The sequence below is a fragment of the Callorhinchus milii genome, unplaced genomic scaffold (genome assembly GCF_018977255.1).
Source record: "Callorhinchus milii isolate IMCB2004 unplaced genomic scaffold, IMCB_Cmil_1.0 Scaffold12, whole genome shotgun sequence".
NCBI lineage: Eukaryota > Metazoa > Chordata > Chondrichthyes > Chimaeriformes > Callorhinchidae > Callorhinchus > Callorhinchus milii.
In genome coordinates, this window is record NW_024704753.1 from 5,999,894 (window position 1) to 6,021,113 (window position 21,220).

General features: G+C 38.5%; 1 long non-coding RNA gene across 1 annotated transcript; it reads right to left on the reverse strand.

Moving 5' to 3' along the window:
• Positions 1–1,523: 1,523 nt before the first annotated feature.
• On the reverse strand, positions 1,524–18,167 carry LOC103179780. Its single transcript, XR_006085437.1, has 3 exons — positions 18,095–18,167; positions 8,677–8,735; positions 1,524–1,566 (listed from the first exon to the last, which is right to left on the reverse strand). It is a non-coding gene; the product is annotated as an uncharacterized LOC103179780 (long non-coding RNA).
• Between the last annotated feature and the right edge of the window lie 3,053 nt (positions 18,168–21,220).

Here is a 21,220-nt window from a genome sequence, read left to right on the forward strand (position 1 = left end):
AGAACTCAGACTTATTACTGCTCACAATCCCACCAAGTGATTCCTCAATCTCAGTCAGGCCACCTGGGAGGGTCACAGACAAGACCTCCGTGATTAAGAGAGAGAAAAGCAATCAAAGACAGGATTCTGGGCTATATTGTCAAATCGGTTGCAAGATCCCCAGAAATCAAACTCAAGCTGCATAGTTATCTGGTTAAGCCATACCTAGAGGACTGCACACAGTTCTGGTCACTGTGACATAAATGAGCTGCCCATGGCATAGAGGTAGTGCAGAGAACATCAATGAGGATGATACAAGGTTGTAGAGGAATGACGTATGAGTAGTGATTAGACTAGTTAAGGTTCTTCAGTCTTAAAAGGAGACATCTTAGAAGTGACTACATTGAGGTATATGAAATTTTAAATATGATCGAAAAAGGAAACCCAGACAAACAACAGCAACAACAAAATTGCATTTTTATAGTACCTTTCACGTTGGAGGTGTTGGATAGCCGAGGATTTGCACCTGAACTGGAGCTGGATTTGAGAAGCATGAGGGGGCTGGTTGTGGGGGAGATGACAAAAGGTGCAGTTAAAAAGAAAGGTCTTGAGATAGACCTTAAAGCTCAGAACAATGCTTTCGTATGTGCTGAGACAGGAGAACAAGCGGACACGTGTTTACAGTTGTAAAGCATAATTTCAGGACGGACAGCAGGAAATATTTCTTGACCCAGAGAGTAATTAATGATTAGAACAGGAGGCCAGAGTGCTGGACACATGTGAAAGACAGCTTTTTGATGTTTTAATGGGAGGACAGTGGGTAATTATTCTGTAAGGATGAAATCAATTGGACCGAAAGGCCTTCTACATCTGAAATGATCTTTTGATCTTGTGAAAACTTAGGCTCTCACATTAGTCTCACCTCCTGACACAGTGGCTTTCACAGTGTACTAAGAACAGCACCTGTCCACTCCCTCAATCTGTTGGTTAATGTGATGGAGAACCAGCAGAAAATAAGTCTACAAAAAAAGGAAGAAAAGTGTTAAACTTTTGTTTTGAAATTCCTTCTCCTGAATGCTGTCACGTCTGACTACAACATGTTTTACATGGTGCAGTGAACTCCTGCTTTTCCAGGATCTTAAAACTGTGAACTCCTTTACCTTTCTGATATCCCCTCCTCTTACATTCATGGACTTTTAACCCCTCCCCCCCACCCCCCGCAACTCCCCGACCATCCTGTGTGGCTCCCAAACCTGACAAACTTAGTTTGTAATATACCTAGATTTCTCACTCAAAATTAATGCCTGCTCTGATATGATATACAACAAACTGCATCCCTTATTGATGTAAACCAGTTCAAGTCTAAACTGACTTAAAAAGTTATATGAATGCTACAATAGCTGAGCAAAATGTGTAAAATAAAGTTTGAAACATGCCTTCATTAATTCTTTAGGTTAAGAGTCAATCAGCCTGCTTGATACATCATGCAAAGGTTGGCCTTGCCATTCATTCTGATGTTATAGGCAAACACTATAAATTGGTCTTCTCTTCTGCAACCATCTCAGACTGAGCGGCAACTTATGAACCCTGCAGATGAAAACAAACGTTCACTAATCATAGTGTATGTGAGGGGATTACTCTCAGAGCATTAGTTAATAATGTTACATTTCCATTACGTCTTTGATGAAACTGCATGCAGTACATTGGGTGTGATTTAGAAGCCAGGTCATATCAGTTTCAAAGACAAACAAAACAACATTTTGACAGCTGTAGTCCATTCGATCACCAGTGGGGCTTCCAGCAAGGGGGATGGCTAGTGTAAAATGCCACTTAAAACTTGTGCCTCTGAGGTGAATACCTGCAAAACACTGTTGGCATGCATAACTGAACGCAACTTGGACCTGGATCATGTGCAGTGGATCCCCGTGTTTAAAAACAGGATAGACAAATCTCATTAACACATATCCTGCTGACACATACACCTGTTGAGTAGTTATTTTCATGTGGAAGTCAGTGTGCTTCAAAGCAGAATAGTTCAATAGCTATCTCTCCTTTAAAGCCTAAAGGATTGAGAGTAGCAGCTCTTGAGGAGATTAGATTTTAACAGGTGTGTGTTTGTCATTGGCAACAATGACATTTGATGACAGCATCAAAGACTCCAGGTCAAATCCAGTGTAAGCTGGTTGCATTCAGATCTACCCCTAGATAGCCAGGACCCCTGCGGATTCTCCCTCTCCTTCCAGTTTCATTAATCAAGTGTTTCTTTACTTGTTTCGTTTTGCAGTGAATGATGAAAAATTTATGTTGTGGCGGCTACTAGAAACTGAATTGTGATAGCCAGTAATAATTTCACTGGTATCTTATTATAGTGATCATGTAGATGTCTTCGTTGTTTTGTGCTATGCTTGAGAGCAGTGCTCCAATGCTCTACCTGTCTCATATGACCTCCTTGTCATAGGGAGAGGAGAGAGGAAAACTTGGCTAAAGCATCCTACCTGCTAAGTTGAACCAAGGGTTAATTATGTTGTAAAATGTAGCATGTCTTCAAATAGATCTAATTTCAACTATTTCTCAGTTCCTTAAGAATATTTTCATATGACAGGAAGAAAACTCTCATTATAAACGAATGTTGCAGCAAAGCATTCACAAATTTGCCTTGATTCACTTGATCACTTGCACTTCCTTACCTGGAGGAAGTGAGACAGGAAATAAGTGAGAGTTTAATTCATATTTTTGGGCGTTCCATACAAATATCTGCTACACAATTAGAAGACAGGAATTGTTCTTCCCGATGAGGCATTTATTGTATAGTGTAGCTAGTCTGATATCAGTAATCGGGAAAATGTTGTAGAGAATTTTATGTGAATATAATGCGTACAGGGAAAGAGCAGCGAATTGATAGTTGGAGTGGATGAGCCAGCTCCAGTTGAGCCTGGATGGGCCAAATGTCCTAATCCTACGGTATAATATGATTATATAAAATGCTGCTAATGTTCATCTAAAGAGTACTGGGGCTGTAAGAAACAATCAATGTGCATGTTAAATCTTATGTTAATCTCACTAATGTACAGTTCATTAAGTGGACATTTGATTGTCCCCCTCAATGAATTGTACATTAAGGCAATCAAAAGGCAATTTAGTGGTTGTAATCTGCTTAGATTCTCAATCACATTTGATAAAATTTCACACATAAAGTATATAATATTCAGATTTATGGGTTTAGTGGACCAGTTCGAAACCTGGCTTCATGATTGAAGAAAGAAGGTGATTGTGAATGGAACATGGTTCCTAGGACACAGGACTGGGAAATAATCTGTACTGAGTGTTGCACTATTGATGAACATGATTCGAGGTGTGCAGTACTTGTCTGCACTAGGAGGAGGGGAGGGGTGGGTGGGGGGAAGAGTGCAAAAACATGGGCTCTTTTCCTGGAAAAGGCTGCATTTCCAGTAAATCAGTATGATGTAGGGCCCTGGACTGGACTTTCTAATTTATTGCAATTTTTTAAAAATTAACCATCTAATTAAGCAAGATTTGTTTTGCAAAATATCTAGGTCAAGCATTAGTTTTTGCCGCAGGCATGAGACATTAGAAAGAAACAGTACTTCTGTCTTTTTGTGACTGCTGCACAAACCTACCCTTTATGAAATGGTTTACTGCTCGACTTTATTGTTCCATTGTCTTTATTCATAAGGCTAATTAATCATTTCGTGTTGCAGTTTGCCGAACACTGGCAGCAAATCAACATCATCTCCACTGCAGAGTGATTTTGGCACTGGGTGAAAATAACAGTGTATGAAGCTATACTCATGAATGTTAATTAAAAAATTAAAGAATAGAATGCAGTCATCATTAAGCAGTTGATCTTGCATTTGTCTTCCATGTTTCAGTATAACAGAATGAAAGTTACGTTGGTAGCATTTCATTATGGGTGGAAAGCTGTTGCAGAAGGAAAAGTATGCAAAAGCAAAAGCGTTGATATAGTTTACAGTAACTAAATGGCACTTTTATGTGATTTCAGATATATGTTTCGCACAAGGATAATTTATCATTGTTTAAAGGTTGTTAGCAGCTCTTCATTTTTTTAAAAAAAGTATTCAAAACTTTAAACAATACTGGTCAAGCTTTTTTTTATTGAAGCAATTCCTTTGGATTTACTTGTGAAAAGAAGACAAATATATAATAAAGAAGCACCATCACAAACCCCACTTAATTCACAATTGACTAAACTGAGAGGGAGTTGGGGGGTATCTTTCAACAATGCATCTGGGCCTCCTATTGAGGAAGAATTGCATTGAAAAGAACTTGGCACCGGAACTGCAATTCCTTAGTGTAGTCAGTGGCAGTTTGAGACCCAGGACAGAGGAACACTGAGAACAGAGGAGACTTGGTTGAACCATTAGTCTCCCGATTTGCTATCACTGGGGCTTTTTTTAAAAAAATTTCAAGCATGAAGACTGGTTATTTGTTTCATTTACAAATTTTCAAGGCAGTTTTTCCAATATTTTAGTTTTAAAGTCTTGAAATATCATGCACAGGCTGTTGCATGCCATGGCCCATAAGCTTTTTGTGCTCACAAATCCTTTTTAGTGACTTTGAATCTCTGTGCTGCTCAATACATCAATTAGAAAGGGGGTGAATTGCTGAGACGTAGAAGCACTTCTGCATTTATAAAATGCAAAGGTCTAATATCAGTGGTAGGGAATTTGAAATTTTCAATGGATTAACAACTGGGTACTACTTACTGCTCGGTAAACAGAGGCGTGTGGAGTAAGGAAATTTGCCCAACGTTTTGCCCTGCCTGGGAATTGAACCCAGGTCTTCTCGCTTGCAAGGTTACACTGATTAAGATTACAGGATTGTAATCATAGCAACTCTCCAGGGATGAAATCAAACAGCCAGACTTTTATACTATTGAAAACTGCAGGTGAGGGTCTGAACAATGGAATATCCCACAGTATATGAGGCATGTGAGAGGCAGAGACCACAGTCTATGACACTTGCAAGATGTTGGCCAGTTGATAAATGCAATATTGTAATTTCTGGGAAGTTTCATAGCAAATGTGATCACAGTATTGAAACTAAGAGCCTGTACCACAACAATCAAACTGGCTGTTGTGTAAAGCCAGGCCCACACCCTTGCCAAAAAATGTTCCAACACGTGGCAAGCTAGGGAGTCACCACAGTGGTCACAACATAGCCATAGCCATGGAGTCCTGAACTCAGTGGTTAGAGCACTCGTCTTGCAAGCAAAAGACCTGGGTTTGATTCCTGGCAGGGCGAAATGTTGGTCAACTTTCCTCACTCCACATATCTCTGCTTACCTAGCAGTAAGTAAGAACCCGGTTGTTAGTCGATTGATGAATCACTTTTCCGGGGGTAATAATTCCTTCAAAATAAAAATAATAATTATAAATTGGTCACTCAATCCACAACTGTTTGTAGGACACTGCTGTGTGCAATTGGCTGCTGCGTTTTGCCCACAAAATATACAGTCAATTCACTTTACAATATATTCTGTGAAGTGCTTTGAGACATCTCGAAGACTTGATAAGGCGCTATATCAAATGCAAGGATTATTATTATTTGCTGCCTAGTTGCTGCACATATTTTGGAGGAAGTTCTTTATCTGCTCATAAGATCCAAGCATTCGTTTTTAAAGTATCTGATAATAACTCTGCCATATCCAGAAATATGATTTGAGAAGCTTGGGGTTCAAGCATTTGAGTACTTTTATGTCAAAGCAAATGAGCTAGTCTTGCCCCAAACCAGCTTTTCCTAAAAGAGTTGGAAGAGAAAGCAATATCCCCCAAGATTGACAAAAGCTAGTAATTGTGAGCTATTGCCCATAGACCATATTTTTTCCATTCTTCCAATTATCTTATTAGACCTAGAAATGCCTCTATTCCCAGCTCCTCCGTGTCACCTTCAATTTACACATCTCAATGGCACACCAGAGCAAAAGTGTAGAATGTGAATCTTTGAGAACAACAGTTTCAGCATAGAGGAAAATCTGATAAGAGGTGAGCATCCACATGCAGAACTGACTGACTTTGGGCTAAGGCAAAGGAATTGATGACTGAAAGCAGAAATGGCTAAAATGAAAAACAATATTCAAGTTATAGGAAAATGCATCCCATGGTACCTACTAACAATCAACCATGTTGGGCCCTTCTACACCAATCTGTTTGCGCCAAAATTTGATTCCCTTAAATCGACCAGTAGTCTTGAAGCAGTCTGAAACAATGGAATTCAATTGTAAAGCCACACTTGTCAACAGTGTACCAGTTAATGAGGGACAATGAAGGATTTTATGGTGATAATTTAATTGCTGTAACCTGAAAAACAAAGACCTGTAAGTTTCGCTAGGATTTTAGCATGGGTTGCAGTATTTACCTCTCTATATTCCACCATTAAATCTACAAAATGCTTGGCTAGAATATCGCCTCTTGCAGAGCATAGATCAAAGTGACAGTTGTCAAAGTCCTGAAGATAGTCTATTCCCCCATTGCACTGCAGGTCAGATCCAACAAGAATTAACTGTTTAGCAAAGTGACAATATACTTCCATATTTATGGTTTCTTTTAATTATAGATCAATATCTCCAGCAGCTGCATTGTTTTACATTTGAAGAATCCGACAGATCTTTATGATGGATAACCGGTGAATTTTGACGAATTGAGCTGCGATTCAGGAAGATAGGAGACACCAGCTTGGAAATCTCAACTCTGCGCTTTGTACCTTCCACATAATGTCAGTCAGCCCTCCTTTCATCTGCTTCCAGTGTGTCACAATGCTTTGATTCATGGATTAAATATAATACTTTATCAAGACGACCTTTCATAATTTCTTGCACCAATTATCATGTGAAAAAAAGTTTCAAAAACAAGCGAAACGATGTTTCCATTTTCAGCACAATAATCACAAAGCACCTCAATGAAGACAAATGTTGGTGAAAGAGGAGGGAACTGTAATCACACTAATTACGCTCTCTGAAGTAAAGAGTGGTAACCTTTGAATGTTTGCCAGAGATTTTAGTGAAAGCATGAACTGTTTCTGAAGTAACCTGCACGGTGAAAGGGTATAATTACCACTGATCAATGTGTAAATAAAGTCAATGATTGAAAACCCATGACCTCTTTTACTGACAATGCACGGGATCTATAAATGACATTGAACAAGCAAGTGCAAACCCCACAGCAGATCACTTAGGCTAATAGAAACAGCAGCAACTAATGCAATGGGACTTGATTCAGACAAGCAAAAGATAGTGGGTATTGAAAGCATATTCTGGAGATTGTTAAATCTCTTTCAGCTTGGCACTGTATGTACCTTGCAAGGTTCTTTCTACATTCTATCAGACATCTAGTACCACATCACTGATACTGAATTTCATAACCTCTGCAAAGCTGATTTGGAACAAATTAAGAGATTATTCTATTTTCTAGATGCTATTTTAATTGCTTTTGAGGAAAATGATCTTGAAAAAAAATACAATAATTCACTGTATTGTAAAAAAAAGTTTTCTTTTTCAAACTGCATTCTCTATGATTTGTTGTAAATCTAGGATATTTCCCATACTTATTGCTACCTAACAATAGAAATTGCAATGATTATTAGAGCAATTTATATCTAATTTTGTATAGGATTTCCTTGTTATATTATTGAAAACAGTTTGGGGAGATACAAACTTAAATATTGAAATGGTTAAAGGTAGATTGTCAGTGGAATTGATGCTCTTCAAATTCCCCAGAGTACAGGGTAGTTGTTCAGAATAGATTCAAAATTCACACTGATAAGAAAACAATTTAATCCCTCAACATCTTTTGCATCTGTTTTGAATTATCATAGCAATAGATTCCAAAGACAACATATTTGTTTTTAATTAGATTTACATAAACTTAATGGAAAATTAATTACGGCAGCGAGTCAGTTAGCTCAGTTGGTAATACTCTTGCCTCTGGGTCACAAGGTTGTCAGTTTAAGCCCAATATCGGATTTCAAGATCACAGTCTAAGTTGACGCTATGTCTTAGTACTAGGTGAGCTCTACATTGCTGGAGGTGCCATCTTTCAGATGAGACTTCAAACTGAGGTCACACCTACCTTTTCAGGTGGACAGTACAGATCCCATGGTAGTATTTAAAAAGAGAAGAACATTTCTGACCAAAATCCTCCAGATAAATTGGTCATTCGTGTCATGGTTGTTTGTGCAAAGAAGTGTCTGCTGTGTTTGCCTACATAAATAGCCATTGCAAATAAAATTACTCCAACATACGCTTTTTTTTCTGTTTTATACTTAAATTATCTTCTGAATTAACATATTATCTATAGCTTTAGTAAATCGTGTTATAATGTCCTACACCACATTGTGGAAACCAACTTGTTAAAAATGAAAAGAAAATAATATTTAAAGAATTAACTTACTGTATTGCTGTTGACATATTAATAAATTGAATGTCAATAAGTGAATAGGTGTGTCTTGCAGATTAACATGTTGACATCGCACTGAATGAATTACAGTGTCTCAAGACTTTGTTCAAAATAAAATCCAGAGATGACAATCTTATTGATTCTGTGATGGTCCAGAAATGCAACTGGTCTTCAAAAGTCTCAAGTTAAAATAAACAGATTACTCCCAGAGGGAGTAAACACTTATTTGTATTAGTTACTTATTTAAGAATAAACAGAACCTCACCTTGAAAAAGAAACTCACAGCACACATTGTTTCACCGGTTGTATTTACTTTTCATGCAGCTACAAAGAGAAAACAAGTAAATATAGTAATTATTAATCATGATGGTGACTGTAATAATAATAATCCTTGCATTTGATATAGCGTCTCATCACAGCTTTGAGATGCCTCAAAGTGCTTCATAGGATATTCTCTATAGTGGATTGACTGTATATTTTTGTGGGCGACAAACAGTCGTGGATTGAGTGACCAATTTATTATTATTATTTTTTTTTAATTTTGAAGGGAATATTATCCCCGGAAAAGTGATCCACCAATTTACTAACAACCTGGTTCCTACTTACTGCTAGGTAAACAGGCGTGTGGAGCAAGGAAAGTTGCCTAAGGTTTCGCCCTGCCTGGTCCTGGTTGAATCCAGGTCCTTTCACTTACGAGGTGAGTGCTCTAAGCACTGAGCTACAGGACTCCACGACAGGACTTCCAATATCAAATATGTTGGGATTGTCCTTTAATAATCCTTGGAAATGAAATTTAAATGTATGGTACTCTCAGAACATTAGTGCTAACTAATGAACAACAGAGTTTTCAAGTTCAATTTAATCATGGACACTTTTGAAGCAATGTAGCAATTACTGATTTATTCAGACTGGAATTACTTCTTTCTATTCATGGCTATCCTTTTAAGATTAAATCCTATAAATAAAGCAGCACATTTCTATGTTTTTTGTTTGGCAGATTCCCGAGGGCACAATTGGAACAATATAAAACATCTCTGGAAATTTGGCCTGATTTTTAATCAGTCTGTCTAATTCACATTAGCAATATATTCCCATTGGACCACTCTTAATGCAGAAATGCCTGGATCAAATGTCATTCTAAACGTAAGTTTTGAAAGCCAATGTTTAATGTTCATAATTCAACCAGCAGCTAAATCAACCGCACCAATTGCAAATGAGCAGTAAAACTCTGCCAAAGAACAGAAATCTGTCAAGGCTGACTATTAGTTTACTAAGCTGGATATAATATACACTGACCCATAGGCTTAACTCAATCGTACCTAATATTTATGAAAGACCTGGCCAGCAAGTTCACCTTTATCCAATTGCTACAGATCAGCATCACATTGGAATGTATGATTTAATTCAAATGCCTAGGTCTCCTGGGGAAAATGAAATGATGACATTAGATAATAGAAAATGAAAAAGTTTTTATCTAGACAAAACAAGCTTAACAATGTAATGTTTAAAATTGGAGAAATCAGCATTTTAAGTCTAGTTTGATTGATTTTCAATATTGCAAAAAAAATGAAACAGAAGCTTTTTAAAGTAGTAAAATTCAATACAAATAACTCTGTGTGAGAACTATCAGAAGCTATTGAATATTTTATCATTGTACCTAACAATCCCCAGATAAAACTGGTTATTCATTTCATTGCTATTTGTGGGATAATGCTGCGCTCAAATTGCCAATGAAATACAGTCACTGCACTTTACACTAAATTCCTGGGTTTTGAGATGTCCTCCCCACATGAAAGGCTCTGTATGAAATGTAGGTGTTATTATTAGTATTAAAATAGTGATCCTTTCAAAATGGATTGGACTTGCTGAACTTCGGAAAAGACCTGTACGCCCATCTCTAGTTAAACAATAGTCTCCTCTTGGCCCATGAAGTGCTGTAATAAGAATATTATTCTTAATAGAAAAGTGTTCCGGTGATGACTTTGAAATTAACCTCCTGGTGCAGAAGAAAACTATCATAGAATAAAGAATCCGGATTTCTTCCCTTAAGGAGTCTTTCATCAGCTATCTCACTTCCCCGTAACATACTGCAGAGGAGAGAATTATTTTGTCAATGGACAGAACAGTATGCAGAAGTAAAATCAACCACTAAACGTTTAAAATAGGAACACATGTGAGTGCCATTAAGATACTAGCATCAACTTTGCATGTCCATTTGGAATGAATTATGTGTTATCAAAAAAGCATTACGCCACTAATACAGTAATGAGTTGCAATGAGCTGTACCAAAAAAAAAGTGAACCTAGAATAGCCTAAGGTGCTGTAAACTAACAGGCCTAGCAGACCAACAAATAAAGACATTTATGTGGTCTATAAACTCCACACATCTTGAGAAGTATATACTGTGTACATTTAATACATGCAGAAAGAAGGCTAGCAGAAAGTGTCACTGTATTTTGAAGTGCAAGAGTGCTGACATTCCTTCTTCCATGAAAAATATTTGTTTGTAAAGAAATTTAACAAAAAACAAATGAAATTGAGTGAATGCCCAGCAGTATTTAAGTGCTGAGTGTGAGAAATCTTTTTTAAAAAGCAGCAATAAAATTGTACCAGGCAATGAAGGTACATCTGCATTAACGAGCATTTCTCGTCCAAGAGCAATTGAAAAGTAATATTAGAAAAGTCTGTGACGACAGTCTAGAGTGTTGGAATTGCAGGGAGTACAACAGCAACTGAAACAATTCAAGGGAGGATTTGAGCGCGATGTCTTGCAATTCCTTGAGGATTAGTTAAGGTACAGATCAGCCATGATTTAATTAAATGGTGGAACAGCCTCAAAAGTCTGAATGGCCTACTCCTGTTCCTATGTTCCTTGTGGATGACCCCACGGAGTGATGATCGCACGGAATGTGGGCAGGATAGGAATATCTGACAGACAATGTACATATAATGGCAATGCTACAACTTACATCCCAGGCAGCTCAATCAGTTGAGCACCAGACATGGTGGGTTTGGGTCCAATCATTTCTGCTCTGAAAGAGTACTTAGCACAACACAGCTGAGTAGTCTTCATCCAGTTCCCAATAGGTTTAAATCCAGAACTTCAGTTTAAATAATTGTAACTAATTGGGCAATCTCAATCAGGAAGACTGTATGGGAGAAACCCTGATTCCAAATACACAATAATCTTTTCTGACTGTATTTGTAGATTCTCATCATAAACAAAGATCAACTGTAGTGGGACTGAATTCTCTAAATTGGTGTTTTTTAATCATTATTTATATAGCTAACTAATAATGACCACCTGGTACCAGTCATTAAAAAGGTATGATTTATCTTAACAACTGGGTTCTGTATTGCAACGCATTGTTGCCTGTCCCTTCAGCTAAGAGCTCTGCTTTTTTTCAGCCAGAAAACATAACCAAACTCAACATCTTGAATGGTTAAATTCTTTAATTTTTTTTCCCCACACTTAAAATCTATTTTGAATAGAATTATATTAAGGCCAATTCAATCAATTGATTTGACAGTGTATATAACAATCTCNAAAAATGGTTCCTTTTTTCGTTTTTAACATCCATGACTAAATGTGGGTGTTGTCTCAGGAGAAATTAAATGGTTAGATTACTTCTTAAATCAAAGTCGTTCAATGTCCATTCAAAGTTTTGAATTCCAACATTTTTGCTATGACTGTGGTAACTCAGAGTCAGATAGCATCACAAGCTGGTATTATTTTCAACTGCAAAATAAGATCACTTGTACAACATCAAACTAGTGATACATGCTTCCTTCTCCCTCATAAACATGAGCTAACACTATTTCGGCTTCAATCGTGAGATGCTCCCTTGACCGTCATAGCTCCCGACAAATGGACTATCAACATCTAATAGAAATGCATTGCATAAGCATTAAACAAAATAAAATCATTCATCTGTCACCAAATAGAAATAATTATATACTGAATATACAGAGCTATTAAGTCTCCATTAGATCTGCTAGAACTCTTAAGGGTTAAGTTAGTTTGCTTTTTTCTTTGAGCTGGACTCATTTTTTTAAAAAAAACAGCTTGATGCTGTGATGGAAGGCTGTAGGTTGGGGAAGAATAAGATCATAGTGGATTCCTGTAGCTCAGTGGTTAGAGACCGAGACCTGGGTTCGATTCCCGGCAGGGCAAAACCTTGGGAAGTTTCCTGACTCCACACGCCTGATAATAATCCCTCAAGAAAAAAAAACAATAATAAATTGGTCACTTCAATCCATGACTGTTTGTAGGACATTGCTATGCGCAATTGGCTGCCATGTTTTGCCCACAAACATACAATCAATTCACTTTACAGTATACTCTGTGAAGCGCTTTGAGACGTCTAGAAGAGGTGAAAAGCACCATATCAAATGCAAGTATTATTATTATTACTATTATCATATGGACCAAAGGACTTTTCCCAACCAAACCAATCTTGTGATCTTGGGAAATGCTTTTAGACATCATTGCGAAATAAAAGGTGCTATACAAAATTAAATTGTATTGCATTGATATTGTGAGTTTCTCTTTTCCTTGTTTTGCTATTTCATTTACTCTTTCTTTAACTTGATTTTTTCTTTTCTTTCGATTTAACTTTGTACTTCTTCCCTCTACTTTACTGCGCTTTCTTTTCTTTGCTACCCACTCTTCCCTTGTGTTCTCATCTCTGTCTCCTCGTCCATCTGTCGAACTTCTGGAATGTATCAGGTATATAATAGTGGATTAAAAGTGCACAGGATAAAACAGCAGAGCCAAAATAGAAGCATTTGCAATTTGTTCTCTCTGAATCTGAATTTAAGTTTGGTCCCCATTACATGGGGGAGTCCTCAATGATGTATACAGCAACAACAATTTGCACATATAGTGTGCCCTCCATGCAGGGTAGCGTCTCAGAGCACTTAATAGTGCTTAACGGAGCCTGACTCCGAGCCGGGGGGGTTTGGGGGGCGGGGAGGTGACAGTAAGCATTGTTGAAAATGAAGGTTTTCAGGCAGAACTTGAAAAAGGGGAGGGAGGGGCAAAGCAGAGGGATTGAGGGAGAGTGTTCCAGAGTTTCAGGCGTAGTGGCTGAATGTGCGAACTCCAATGGTGGAGCAGAGGGAGTGAGCGACAAGCTGGTCCGGTCGAGTGGAGGCGACAAGTATTGGATTGAGGAGTGAGGAGGTCAGAGAGGTAGGGAGGTGCCAGGGAGTGAAGGGCTGTAGCTGTAGTTTAGTTGAATGGATTTGAACACGAGTGCGAGGATCTTGAAGTCGATGTGTTTGGTGATGGGGAGCCAGTGGAGCCTGGCCAGAAGTGGTGAGATGGGGGTTCAGAGTTGGGAACACCAGCAAGGAGTGCATTTGAGTAATCCAGGTGGGAGATGACAAACACATGCACGAGGGTTTCGGCTGCATTTGGGGTAAGGTATGGTCGGAGGCAGGCAAGGTGGCAGATGTGGAGGAAGGCAGCCCTGGTCAGGGACCCAATGTGGGGAAGAAAGGACAGCTGGGTGTCGAACCGGATGCCTAGATTGCGCACTACTTCGGTGAGTTTGAGGGAGAGTCCGGAGAGGTTGAAGAGTTCAGATCCGCAGGAGTGAAGACGTTGATGGGAGCCAAGGAGTATGGCTTCTGTCTTGTCCACATTTAGTATCTATGTGATCCCATACCTCATGTGACTACCCTACATGTTTGGGCACTGGACAATGCATTTACTATTACAATCTTACCTATATTCCTGCTGCCTCTGACCACCACATTACTGTATTTATCTTAAAAAATAAGCTATTCATTTGACATTATAAAGAATAACAAATAGTTGGCTATAAGTTCAAGGCAGTAATTCAGTTCCAGGGTTCTGCTGACATTTACAAAACACTCAAACTATGCTCTCAGGGTTATGATGTCATCAGGACCATTCAATTGAATTACTGCCTTGAAACTCACTATTAGCCATCTGTTTTTCAAAGATATACGCAGAAAATGTACTACAGTCAAACAGTAATGAAGAAATAGACCAAATGATAGGGAAAGAAACAAACCAGGGCTCTTCCACACATTGTAAACAAGATTTTAACCATTCTGATCAGTTGGTACATCAGCTGGATGTTTTTTCTATTGGCTGAGAATGGTGTAATGCAAATGAGAACCTAAAAGTTGAGATAAGATAATAGAAAGAAACGAAGAGTAAAAATATTTGGACTAAAGGTTACAAGATCTCAAATTTATCTAAAGCTATGGACTGGTAGTGAATGTCTCATACCTAGTAATCCTTCCATCTCAATCCTTCACTATCTCTGCCTCTTGTCTCATCCTCTCTCTCTGTTTGTCTCTAAATCTAACCTAAAAATCTAGCTCTTTAACAACAGCTATGGTTATGATATCACCCCCTTCCTCTCTTCCTTTCCAATCTCTCTTGCTCGTCAAAGTGAAGCTCTCCATGATGTTATCCTATGTAAGAGCACTATATCAATGCAAGTTGTTTGTTGCTGTAGTGGACGGACGGGCCAACACAAGGGTAGAGAATTAAAGAAAATCAGGGTTCAGACAAGACCTCTATGGAGCTTGAAGATTATCTGACAAAATTAACCTGTGACAGAGCTAAGTCACCATGGGATAGGAACAAATGTAACTGAGAGACCTAGATGAAGGCCCATGGTACAGATAAAAAATCTGAAAAGCTAATAATTCTGTAAATGTCATCCTAAATCATTTGAATAATATTCAAAAATGATGGGTGACCTGTAATTCTAGTTTTTTTGTAAAAATGATGGAGGTTTGCCTGTTTTGTGCTGTATGTAATAAATGGGAACGTCGGCTGATAGGAAGCCAATTGGCCTCACATCTGTAAGTGGATGTGCTGTTGTTAAAGAAAAGGGTTTGCATAGTGTTGAAATGATTGAGGAGAAACTCCTGGTATTTACTGTTGCATTTCTTGATGACACCTACACCTTAGATTCTAATAGAATCTGTGATCAGTAATACACAAGTATATTCCTGTCCTATGAAAGATTTGCAATACTTTAATTGTTAATCCATATTTGTTTAAAAATACATAAATTTAGTTAGGTTCTGTTTAAAATGGCTGTATTGTTGGGTTAATAGCAATGATAATAATCCTAGCGTTTAATGTAGTGCTTCATCATGTTGTTGAGACATTTCAAAGTGTTTCATAGGATTTTACTGTAAAGTGTAGTGACTGGGTATTTGTAGTCAAATTTACAGGTTTGTACATATCTAGATGTTTTTAGTTATTCACATAGGGAGAGTTCCTGCACTATCAAGCAATACCTGAACAAATGCTATTATATATTGGTACCATCAATTTGTACAGTCAAAAGCAGAACATTTTTATCGAGTCAGAGGCATAAATAATCAGTCAAACCGCTTTTAAGTTCACGTTCCAAAACACTTAAAGGACCAGCTGTAGATCAAGAGCAAATGTTCTCAGGTCAACGAGTCTGTATCACTGTGAGCATTTTGACCTTGGTCAGTTACCTTATTGATAAATGCGTACTTTTTCATATCTTTCACAATAGATTACTGCCCAAAATTGATTTTTTTGTCACCTATGTCAGATTTCAGGTCTGAATCAATATCTTTTATTGAAAATAAAAACCATCTCTCTTACTTGTTAAAAAATACATTAATTCTATCTGTAACTTCCTGCCCCATTTGAGCATGTTTCTTGCACTGAGAGCCAAGCAAAATATTTTCTCAAAAACAAGCCTTCTCCACTAAAACTGAATTTTGTGTGAAATTTGAACTTTTCCATTTTGTTGCTTCAGCAAGCTGAAACAATCCCAGTGACACAGGTTCTCGAAAAATGTGTTAACTCACCTTAAGGAAAGAGAGGTTCGATTTTCTAAGGACACTACTTTATCTGATTGAACAGAAACCATGAGCGTCAAATCCAACTGATTTGACACTGATAATCAAAGTGACCCTCAGCACTCCTGAGAATAGCTACAAAAACAATTGGCAGCAACACTCTGTTTAATTGCCCAATCTTGTAAAAACATTTATTTCCTCTTAGCAAAAAATACTCCTGGAAACTGTGGGAAATGCAAAGGTCATCCTTATGTTGTAAAAAGGTCCTTTTCAGGGCTTGGAGTTAAGCCACTCTTGGAAAATTCAATTCCCTTGAGCTGATAAAAATCTGGCATCTGAATACCAGTTTGGGGTATTTCAGAAAGAACCTTCAACTGCATGTCCATGTGGACAATCTAGAGGGAGCTCTGAACTATATGCCCGGGCTGAGTGGTCTAGAGGGAGCCCTGAAGTGCAAACCCGTACCATAATCTGATCTGAAAGTGCCTGAGGCTAGCTATGTTTAAATAATAAGCAAACATATTCATTAACAAACTAATCCCTAAATCTAGTAATTTCTTAAACCACACAGCACAGTAGTTTAAAACCAATAGGGAAATGATTTTCCAAATAGTTTTGTACAAATATTTGTCTATAGATCTTGTCATTTTTTCAGGCATTTCATTTCTTGACTTATTTGTAGCACTACGATTTGGAACTTTTTTAAAAAAACATGTATGAACCTAATCTTTACAATTATTCAGCAGCCAAAAGCACAAATCAGTCTTTCACACTTCTAGAGAGTATTGTTATTGATATGAAATAATTCAGGTACAAATTAGATTGGATGTTATTACTCCATCAGAGGAAAAAAACACATTCCCCAAGAGTGTAAAACCAATGCATTGTGAAGGTCTTTATCAATCGTAAGATTTTGAAAATCTTAATGAGCATTATGGTTATAGATATCACCATATAACATGTAAGAGTCCAATAGCTCAGTGGTTAGAGCACTCGCCTCACAAGCGAGAGACGTGGGTTTGATTCCCAGCAGGGTGAAATCTTGGCCAAGTTTCTTACTCCACATGCCTGATAAAAATCTCTCAAGAAAAAAATAATAAAATTAGTCACTTCAATCCACGACTGTTTGTGGGACACTGCTGTGTGTAATTGGCTGCCACATTTTGTCCACAAATATACATTCAATTCACTTTACAGTATATTCTGTGAAGCGCTTTGAGACATCTAGAAAACGTGAAAAGTGCTATATCAAATGCAAGGATTATTATTGTATTTATGTTACGTTTATCTAAAAATACTTTTGACTTTAAAATAAAGGTATTTGCACCATAGATAAATAATCGTATTGTTTCAGTATGCAGTTTGTATTGTTTGCACTTCCAGATCGTGAGAGGTGCATTTTCTCTCTGACTAGATACTATTTTGCCCACAAGATATACAGTCAATCCACTTTACAGTATATTCTGTGAAGCGCTTTGAGACATCCCAATGGCATGATAAGGCTCTATATCAAATGCAAGGATTGTTATTTATTAATTTATACTGAAAGCTCCAAAATAGGAATGAGGTTAAATAGTATGCAATGATATAGAGCGGTTCCGAAGGCTATATAGAATCGTTTAGTTGTTCCTTTGAAATCTTCTGATTGAATCAAACATCCACTTTTGTTTGGAAAACCAGTCCTGCATTTCAAAGCAAACACTGGTACAGTAAATATTAACATTGCTTCCTTTAACGACTCTGAAAGTGAATTAAACCCCCCCACCCCTCACCCCCCCCCCCCACACACACACACACACATACACACAACCAATAAAAATCCAACATTTCAGACCATGTATAATATTAACCTTAAAATCCAGTTGGTGGGTTTCAAACAGGGAACAGTGATGGGGGTGGAGGGAGTTGCACAGTAGATCGACCCCAAAGTTTCTCTGTTTATGGTTAGGAAGAGAGTAACGTGATGACTTATTCCAATCCCACATTTGACTCCAATGTAGAAATTCCGATTTCAATTTTTTTACAAAATCGATATTTCATTTCAAAGAGAGACGATGGTTTCAATGTTGCAGTGGAACAATTGTACTTTTGGGGATCTTGAAAGCCCTCTTTTTTTTATTAAATAAAAAAAAACCTTAAAAACAATTCGCTGCAGTGTGATCAGACAACAGGAAGAGAGGGAATTGGTTTTTTTTTCCAGGACACAGTATTTCTCAATGTAATGTTCAGTTTGACTTCATAAAACTTTTGCTGCTGCTGCTCAGTACATAAATAAATAGAAAAAAAGCAATGTGCACTGTTTGTCAATTGCTGATCGATAACTCGGGCTTTTTGAACCGATTCAAAAGAGGACACCAATTTCCCCCTGAATTGGACCTACAGGTCAGGAAACAACGCCAAGTCCAACAGGGCATCGGTTTCACTTCATTGCTCGTAACCCCTCACACAGGAGCGGCTCTGGTGATCAGTGCAAACGCTGTGCAGCGACAGAGACCAACAGCGTTTACAGCAATTATACTTTCAACCCACTTTACAATCGCAAAGCACTGGATATCTATCTATCTATCTATCTATCTATCTATCTATCTATCTATCTATCTATCTATCTATCTGTCTGTCTGTCTGTCTGTCTGTCTGTCTCTCTATCTACCTCTCTCTCTGTCTCTCTGTCTCTCTCTCTCTCTCTGTCTGTCTGTCTGTCTGTCTGTCTGTCTGTCTGTCTGTCTGTCTGTCTGTCTGTCTGTCTCTCTCTCTCTCTCTCTCTCTGTCTCTCTATCTACCTGTCTCTCTGTCTCTCGCTCTCTGTCTGTCTGTCTGTCTGTCTCTCTCTCTCTCTCTCTGTCTCTCTATCTACCTGTCTCTCTGTCTCTCGCTCTCTGTCTGTCTGTCTGCCTCTCTGTCTGTCTGTCTGTCTGTCTCTCTCTCTCTCTCTGTCTCTCTATCTACCTGTCTCTGTCTCTCGCTCTCTGTCTGTCTGTCTGTCTGTCTCTCTCTCTCTCTCTCTGTCTCTCTATCTACCTGTCTCTCTGTCTCTCGCTCTCTGTCTGTCTGTCTGTCTGTCACTCACCTGGCTGCTGATCACTGTATTATTGGGATTGTGATCCTGATACTTCATTGTATTTTGCGGTGTCCTCAAACTAATCGGCATCACTGCACTGCACTCCATCAGTGAGGAGGTTAATGACTTGACTCTGACTTACCATCTAAAAGCTCGTCTGGTGCATTGCTTTTACTTTCTGTTCCAAACCTAAACATTGCCACCCGTAAATTCAGGATATACGGTACCGACAGACTGAACCCGAAACCCTCTCGGCTACATGATCAATCATTTAAAAAACAGAATGAATACATTAAAACACCCATTCCCAAAAAGTGTTGCCTTTGCATATTATATTTAGCAAAATACTGTATCGCAGTTCCATCTATCCTTAGATTATCAGAGCACGTTTATTTTCTTATGCAAATTTTATTTTCCTATCTTGTATCGAGATGATACACAGTCGAGAATCAGATGTAATCAGAGTTTATCTTAATTACAATTAATTAATTCTTCCGTTTAAGACAGTTAGAGTTGAAAGTGAGCTTCAGACAAGATTTGTCTCTCTCTTTCTATCAAAAGCTGTGTGTGATGTTCCTGAAAGTCCTTTGATTTTTATGCATGTACTTGTGTAACAAGTTATTTTTCCAGTTTTGCTGAAACAAATAATGTCAAGAAATGAAATATTATTGTAATGCTATTGTAATATTACAACCCTACATTAACACAACGCAAGATCGCTGTTTTTTTCTTGTGAACTCATCCTGTTGTTAGCATCGTAATAAACATTTTGCTGCTTTGAATACCTCGATCGCTGTATTATATTTGTTTGAAATGATAATCCAACGTCTCTTTCTTTTAAAAAAACCCCATCAATAATTCAAATACCCGAAGCACCATCTGTGAGTGCAAAATACATGAATTAATAAGCCAACTTTAAACTGTGAGTGAACAAAAAAGTTATTGTTTTATTGGATCAATTTTCAGTTTTGCGTTTAAATTCAGAGTTTGTGGATTTTATCATCAACGGTGAAAAACAGCAGTGGAACAGTGTGGATGGAGCTTGAGATCCACTTGCCTTTGCTGGTCTTTAACTTTATACAATAGTTAGGTGGTAGAGTTGTAATGTTAAAAACACCCTGTGGAATAAAGCTTTGCACTTGTGAAAATTATTGTGTCTTCTGTGGTTTCCACCAAATGATTTGTCTGTGCACATGGGAAAAAAAAGCACAGAATAGCTTTTAAAAGAATATATGGCATCAAAGAATATTGGAGGCTGAAGTCCCACCTGGATCTGGGTATATTCTATTTTCTTAGCATTTGCAGAATTTGGGCAAATTGCTGAATCCCAGTCGCTTTTCTGCAGTTTTCTTTTTTTAAAACAAATACGGCTTCGAAGTCAAGAACGCCTTTGAGAATCAGCTGAATTATACAAACTCCCGATGTGGGGGGGACGGGGGGACGCGTGTGTTAAGCGAGAACAGAGTAAAAATGTCGACCCAGGAGGAATTTCTGTCCCCATGTAAAATAAAGCTGCCCTCTGGGCATTGCCCCTTTAAGGCGCTGCAGGCACAGGGTTAAAGGAGGTGAGAGAAGTGCGAGGCTTTTCACGCCCGGGAACAGCGGAGGCGGGGCGAGCGGAAACCCCGCCTTCCCCAGCCGGGAGGGGAGGGGGGATCTGATTGACAGGCCGTCCGACCAATGGCGGACACGGAGCGGCCAAATGTTTGTCCACGTGGGGCCAGGAGCGGGCCAATCAGGAGAGCGGTGGACGGGGTGTGAGGGAGAGAGGGCAATGCTGCTGCTGCTGCTGCGGCTTCTGCTGCATCCAACGTGGGGCTGAGGGAGTGGGGGGCGCGAGCTGCGGCCGTTCATAATATCCCGCGAGCGACAGAGAGAGAGAGAGAGAGGGAGTCAGTCAGACAGACAGTCAGTCAGC